Below are 7,859 nucleotides of genomic sequence, written 5' to 3' on the forward strand. Positions count from 1 at the left end.
CTGTGTGTTTAGAAATAGCTACTAGACAGAATTTTTATTATTATTATTGACAGCTTCCATACTTACAGACAATAAACCATACTTCTCCCCGGCCCCCACTTCACCTTTCACAGATCCACCCTCCATCACATCCCCTCCCTCTCTCCATTAGTCTCTCTTTGATTTTGATGTCATCTTCTTTTCCTCATGTTATGAGGGTCTTGTGAAGGTAGTGCTAGGCACTGCAAGGTCATGGATATCGAGGCCAATTTCTAGACATAATTTTTTAAATATTATTTATTTATTTATTTATTTGAGAGGGCGAGAGAGAACAGGAGCACCAGAGCCTCCAGTCACTGTAAACAGACTCCAGACCTCCAGACATATATGCCACCTTGTGCATCTGGCTTATGTGGGTACTGGGGAATCCAACCTCGGTCCTTGGGCTTCACAGGCTTAACCACTAAGCCATCTCTCCAGTCCCTAGACAGAGATTAAAAAAAAAAAACTTTACAAAGGGAAAAGTGGGGGGGGAGGGTATTACCACAGGATTTTTTATAATCATGGAAAATGTTAATAATAATTAAATAAAAATTTAAAAAATTTTAAAAAAAAACTTTATTTACTTGAGAGAGAGAGAAAATGAGGGAGAGAGAGAATGGGCGCACCAGAGCCTCCCGCTACTGCAAACGAACTCCAGACTCATGCACTCCCTTGTACATCTGGCTTATGTGGGTACTGGGGAATCTAACCTCAGTCCTTAGGCTTCGCAGGCAAGCACCTTTGCCACTAAGTCATCTCTCCAGCCCCTAGACAGACTTTGTAATGTTCCCAATACAAAGAAATGATAAGTGTGTCCGATGACCGATAACATCAATTACCTGACCATTTCACATTGCATATGTAAATTGAAATGTCATGATGTACCCCAAAAATATGTCGTATTAGTCACCTTCTCATTGCTGGGGCAAAGTACCTGACAGAAGTCCGTTTAAGCGAGAAAGTTCATTTCACCTTACAGTTTCCGATCCCAGTCCCCCCGGGTGGGGAAGGCGTGCGGCAGGAACTCGCGACAGCTGGTCTCATCGGCACGGGTGAGGAAGCAGACGGTGGTACCGCTGCTGCTCAGCCAGCTCTCGCCTTCTCGTGCAGTCCTCAGCCCCTGCCCCGTGGACTGGTGCCCTCCACGGTTAAGAAGGGTCTTCCCATGTCACTCAACCTAGTCTAGAAAATCCCTAAGTGACAGGCCAAGAGATATGTCCATGTTGATTCTACATTCTGTCCAGTTGATATCTAAAGATTAACCAGCGCATATGTACAATTGCTATCCACTAGTTACATTACTTACTTTTTTTCAAAATTAGAATTCAACTAGGTGTCAATCCCCGGCAGAAAGTAGGCGGCTGTTGGCTAAAGCTCTGCTGAGTGGAAGATGCGCTGGGTGTTCTGTTGTCATTCGCTTAGAAGGGAAATAACAGCGTGGAAGGTCACTGTCGTCCACACTTTTCTCATTGCTGTAACCAAATAACCGACAAGAGGGTTTGTTTGGGTTCAGGCTCGAAGGTGCCATCTACCGTGGCAGGAAGCAGGTGTGTGAGGCAGCTGGACCCTGTGTGCGCGCTCTGCAAGCTGAGAGATGAATGCTGGTGCTCCCTCTTTCAGTCAGTTCTAAGCCTCAGCCCAAGGCACACTGCTGCCCACGTCCAGGGTGGCCCCCCCACCTCAGTGGAGCCTCTCTACAAACACCCTCCCAGAGACACCCAGAGGCCTGGCTCCTAGGTGACTAACCCCTCACAGACTTGCCAGGTGAGTCAGCAGCAGCAGCAGCACGTATGTCACTTAACCCTTAGCGAATCCTGCGAGATGAGTCTCTCCACAGTCACAGGGACACGCGTGGGGTCCTCACCCCGGTAGAGGGGCAGCTGGGGTTCAGTCAGAGCCCTGCCCCATTGTACCATTGCCGCAGGACAAAGTAACGCTTGGCACTTAGTAAAATTAAATCATGGATAACCCACCCCTCACTTCAGCCAAGCCACAGCTGAAACCACAGAGGAAGTGGGGAGATGAGCTGCTTCCATGCTGTTCCTGATAATCAGCGCCAGGGTGAAGGAGACAGACCCTGAGACACTCAACACCCACCAAAGCAGAGATCCAGAGGCTCCTAAGAGCTCATCACTGAAGTAGACTTAAAACACACCCACCATGGCTCAGGGAATTTTGTGGAAGAGGGGTGGAAAGATGGTAAGAGCCACAGGTTGGGATGTCATGCCCAGAGGCACTGCCTGCCCCAGTTACTGACTGCTGATCCCACGACACAAAACCCACAACTCAATGGGGAATACCTGCAACCCCAGAGGAATGGGGGCAGAGAGGAGGGAAAAGATGGTGCCGACACATCGTGTATCCATACAAAGTATGTTCTTAATAATAAATAGATAAATAAATTTGTAAAAATAAATAAAATTTTAAAAACTAAATCATTGGTTGATGGGATTTTGTTCTGTTTTGAAACAATCTCGTGTAATCCACACTGGCCTCAAACTCATTCTGTAGCCAAGGATAGCCTTGAAATTCTGATCCTCCTGTCTTTGACACCAAGTGCTAGCATTATAGAGATACACCACTATGCCTAACTTACTTTTCCAACTCGTCCTCCTATTTTCGGCACTGGGGATTAAACCCAGTTTTGCTTGCTCTAGACGAACAAGCATGCTATCTCTGAGTCATATCCTCAGCCCTGACTGACGTGTGTTTTAATGATATTGTTGGGCTAGAGAGGTGGTTAAGGCCATTTGACTGCAAACCCTAATGACCTGGGTTCAACTCTCTGTGATGGAGGATAGGAGAGAGCTAGATCTAAAAATAAAAGCTATTCCTCATTCATGTGAAATAAGGCAATGCAAATTTCTTTCTAATTTAGTACACTTAAAACTTAAAATTCTAACAAAAAATTATTTAAAATAGCCGGGCGTGGTGGCGCACGCCTTTAATCCCAGCACTCGGGAGGCAGAGGTAGGAGGATCGCAGTGAGTTCAAGGCCACCCTGAGACTCCATAGCGAATTCCAGGTCAGCCTGAACTAGAGTGAGACCCTATCTCGAAAAACCAAAAAAAAAAAAAAAAAAATTATTTAAAATAACATTATCTTGGGCCTGGGGAGGTGGTGTAGAGGTACAGCACCTGCAGAGCAGCTGCCACGCTCTGGAGTTCCCATCCATTAGAGTCCCCAAGATGCCTACCTCTTTATCACCTGGCCAAGACTCAACAAGAGACCTAGGACTGGAGAGATGGCTCAGCCATTAAGGGGCATGCATGCAAACCCTAAGGACCCATGTTTGACTCCAGATCCCATGAAAGCCAGATGTACAAAAGGTGAGGCAAGCACAAGGTCACACATGCCCACTAGGTGGCGCAAACATCTGGAGTTTGATTTCAGTGGCTGAGGCCCTGGTGCGCCAATTCTCTTTCCCTCTTTCTCTTTCCCTCCCTCCCTCCCCCCCCCTCTCTCTCTCTCATTATAATAATAAACAAAACAAGAGATCTAACCAGTCTGGCTCCTTCGCGGAGCACCAGCCCCTGCTTACACAAGGTTCTCCTTCCACTAGGAAGCCACCATACTTCAGTGGCTTGGGCACAAAAGACCCCAGATGCCATTCTCTTTCCCTCTTTTCTGGGCCCACTTTTCTGAAGTATAGTGCACGTTCTCTGTTCTCCATCTCTGATTGTCTCTCTCTATATATCTATCTATCTATCTACCTGTGTGTGTGTGTGTGTGTGTGTGTGTGTGTGTGTGTGTGCGTGCGCGCGCGCGCGCGCTTGAGCCTCCAGTCTGTTTCCCTTTCTACACACACACAACACACCCTTTCTTTATCCCTCCCATATGTTTTTTTCTCTCTCTACCCTCAGTTCCCAACTCACACCCAAGTCCCCTCTACTGCTAATCCACCACCAGTTCCCCCAGTTCCTTGACCCCTCCCCTTTTCCTAACATTCCCACTCTGAGCTGCTAATAATCAGTAAGCTCCGTGTTCCCTAGGAAGAGGTGTGGTCTCTCATCCAGACCCTGACCTCTGCCTGTGGACACATGGGCCTGCTAGAGCTATTTCTGGGACCCACTATGTTCTTGGATTGCTTCTGTCATTTCTATTTGGTTCTTTTTCTGTATGTCTGTCTATTTTTGTTTGTTTGTTTCTTGTTTTCTTTGTATTTTTTTTTCAAGGTAGGTTCTCACTCTAGCCCAGACTAACCTGGAATTCACTATGTAATTTCAGGGGTAGCCTTGAACTCACGGTGATCCTCCTACCTCTGCCTCCTGAGTGCTGGGATTAGAGGCGTGCGCCACCACGTCTGTGTGTCTGTTTTTATTTATTTATTTATTTGAGGCACTGTCTCACTCTAGCCCAAACTGACCTGAGCCATGCCCTTTAGCCCAGGCTGATATTGAACTCGCTACCTCAGCCTCTGGAGTGCTGGCAGGAAGTGCACCACCATGCCAGACTTGCCTCTCTCATTTCTATCTCCTGCCTCTGGTGCCCGTGGCTCCCACCTGCAGGTTCCGCGAAGCCAGCCCCACAGTTCTGCACGGGACACTCCCTGGGTGCCCAGCAGAGGCCCTGCGAAAGCCGGTGAGACGTCCCATTGCCCCAGCGACGACTATGTGACAGTGGCAGACACAGAAGAGTGAAGGCAGGATGCCGACCAGTCCTGCTCTCCCCTTTCCAGAACAATCGCCCCTAGACTTCTTTCGCGAGCCAAACAGCTCAATAGTTAGGGCCGTGCCAGCTGCCTGGGCCACGTCCCACAGCCCACCCAGCACCACTAAACAGTCACCAAAGGAGAGAAAGAAAGTGCGCTAACTCCCTGCACCTGAAACATTTTCAAGCCATCCCTCCTGTTGGCCATGGACAGGTCGGGGTAGAGAGCACACCGCTGTGCCAGGTGCACTCACTCGGGCCACACCCCGCGGAAACTGCGTCTGCTCTCGCCGCGGTCCTCCACGCGCCTGGTGGCCCTGGCCCAGCGCTCGTCCTCCGGACCTTCCTGCCCCGTGGCCCGCAGGAAGCGTTTCCTCCCTTCCTTCCTTCTTCCCTTCCTTTCCTCTGCGGTGCTGAGGACTGACTGCGTGTGAGCTGAGCGCTCAGCCCCGCGCTGACATCGCAGCGCAGAAACCCCGCCAGCCCGTTCCAGGGCGTCCCGCCCGGCCCCGAACCTGCGAAGCGCGAGCTTCCGCGCGGCGCCGCGAGTCTCGGATCGGCCGGCTGCCCGCCAGCGGGCCCGCGTGCGGCCCTCCCGAGCCTCGCGTCCGCGCCGTTCGCGGCTGGCGGCGGCAGGTGAGCCTCGCGCTCTCGCGACCTGGACCTTGCTGCGCATCAGCAAGCGCACCGCCTCCGCGGGCGGCGGTCAACAAGCCTCACTTTCTGGTGTTAGTTTAGGGCTTTGTGTAATGCCTTTGCTTTTCTCAAAAATAAAAAAAGGGAAAGGGCATGGGATGCAGTCCGGATAATCCCTTATCTGTGGCAGTAAGTGCCGGAAGGCTGGAAGCAGTACGCTCCCAAAAGCTCTAAATAAAGAAGGGTTTAGAGGTGGAAATCCCCCTGAGGGGGGAGGGAAGTTGTCTGCTTCTGTTTGAAGTGATACACGCCTGGTTGGTACACTGTTCCCATCTAGGCTGCTTAAGAGGTTCCAGGATTCTAAGAGAGATTTCCAGGATCTCCTAGCACTGACTAAACTGGTAAGCACATTGCCCCCAAAATAACTTGCGTTAAGGAAAGATCTGGATTAAGCTACCTTCTAGGGACCATGAGAAGCGCCCTTTGCATTTTCCTGCAGGCCCCGCCACGGGGCCTCTAACGTGCTCCTCGGGGAGAAGGCAGAAATTCTCCTCCTGTGATTCCTGACCCACTCCACCTGATACCCATGCACTCTCGGCCCTTGGGCCGCAGTCTTGCTTGCGGGACTGGTCAGACCCTCATCACAACTGCGGCAGGTCACTGAGTTCAAGTGTGCCTTCCAACGAAGTTCAGTCTCCTTTCTCCAGTTTCTATGGAGCTGCAACTCCAGTGCAGAGCCGACTTCACACCAGAATGGCGGAGGGATCTCAAAGCCCATCCTGGCAAGGCGTGGTGCCACATGCCTTTGATCCCAGCAACTCAGGAGGCAGAGGTAGGAGGATCACCATGAGTTCAAGGCCACCCTGAGACTACATAGTGAATTCCAGCTCAGCCTGGGCCAGTAGTTAAGGCACTTACTTACTTCCTTACCTGGGTTTGATTCCCCAGTGCCCATGTAAAGTCAGATGCATAGTGGCCCATGAGTCTGGAATTTGTTTGCAGCAGCTGGAGGCCCTGATGCACCCATTCTCTCTTTGTCTCTCTTCTCTCTATTATCTCTCTCTCTGCCTGCAAATAAATAAAAACATTTTATATAAATTTTATTTATTTATTTGAGAAAGCAAGAGATAAAGAGGCAGAGAGAAAGAGAGAACGGGCATACCAGGGCCTCCGGCCACTGCAAATGAACTCCAGATGCATGTGCCACCTTGTGCATCTGGCTTATGTGGGTCCTGGGGAATTGAACCTGCATCCTTTGGCTTCACAGACAAGTGCCTTAACTGCTAAGCCATCTCTCCAGCCCCAATAAAAATATTTTTTTAAAAAATCCTGAAATTCACATAGTCTCACAAAAATCAAATACAGGGACTTGAGTAGCACAAATCAGTATTTGGTAAGCATGCTAATATCTTCTCTGCAAAGATTTGTAAATGAAATGGAAAGAGTCTAAAAACCAAGCACTTAAATTCTAATTAATGTGTAACGCTTTATAAAATACAGTAAGAATTTAATCCTTCTTCCCCTTGAATTAGTGGTGCCTATCTAATGAATTGAGGCCAGTAATGAATTTGGCTCAGCTCTAGTAAAATCAATGAAGCATTTCTATCAAATCAGTGTTCAGAGTATACCACTGATTTAAGCATAATATTCAGTCTGTGAACTGCTAACACACAGCTTCTGACACACAGTGCCAAAAGATCCCATGCTCAAAAGAAAAAATATATATAAGGAAAAATGCTGAGGCTACAGAGATACCCCCAAAACACAGAGTTCCAAATGACATCCACCCCAAACTTTTTGGGAAATCATGTTCTATACTTCCACTAAATAAACGAACTGGAATAAATATTATAGAACTGAAATCAGATCTGTTTGGTTGGCAACACCTACTCCTCCACAGCCCAGCTGCTTCAGAAGCCATTTATTTGTAGGATGCAGATAGAGAATGGGAATGGGAAAAGACCAGGCTTTTTAATATTTTTATTTATTTGCAAACAGAGAGAGAGAGAGAAAAGACAACAGGAGAGAATGGACATGCCAGGGCCTCCAGCCACTGCAAACAAACTCCAGATGTATGTGCCACTGTGCATCTGTCTTGACCTGGGTACTGGGGAATTGAATCTGAGTCATAAGGCTTTGTAAGCAAGTGCCTTAACCACTGAGAAACCACACCACCCCCAAAAATAAAAACAATTTTAGCCAGGCATGGTGATGCACACCTTTAATCCTAGCACTTGGGAGACTGAGGTAGGAGGATTACTGTGAATTCGAGGCCACCCTGAGTCTACATAGTAAATTCCAAGTCAGCCTGGGCTAGAGTGAGACCCTGCTCCGAAAATCAAACAAAAACAGTTTTACATGTGGATGCTTGCTTGGACCCAGAGAAAAACAAATTCAATGGCTAACACACTTCTATTTTCTAGCCTGCCTCGGGGACTACGAAGGGTCCTATGGGAAGGGTCTGCCGAGGAAGCTGGCAGTGGCCCTAACAGGCAGCCACGGGCGAGGGGCGGCCAGGCTCGTGGCGCTCGAGGCGGAGCTGGGCGAAGGGC

At 48.9% G+C, this 7,859-nt stretch overlaps 1 long non-coding RNA gene across 1 annotated transcript; it reads right to left on the bottom strand.

The window, feature by feature from the left end:
- Positions 1–403: 403 nt before the first annotated feature.
- LOC123456416 lies at positions 404–5,144 on the bottom strand. The gene is made up of 3 exons (XR_006634516.1): positions 4,926–5,144; positions 1,328–1,493; positions 404–462 (listed from the first exon to the last, which is right to left on the bottom strand). It is a non-coding gene; the product is annotated as an uncharacterized LOC123456416 (long non-coding RNA).
- Between the last annotated feature and the right edge of the window lie 2,715 nt (positions 5,145–7,859).

Source organism: Jaculus jaculus, chromosome 22 (genome assembly GCF_020740685.1).
Source record: "Jaculus jaculus isolate mJacJac1 chromosome 22, mJacJac1.mat.Y.cur, whole genome shotgun sequence".
Lineage (NCBI taxonomy): Eukaryota > Metazoa > Chordata > Mammalia > Rodentia > Dipodidae > Jaculus > Jaculus jaculus.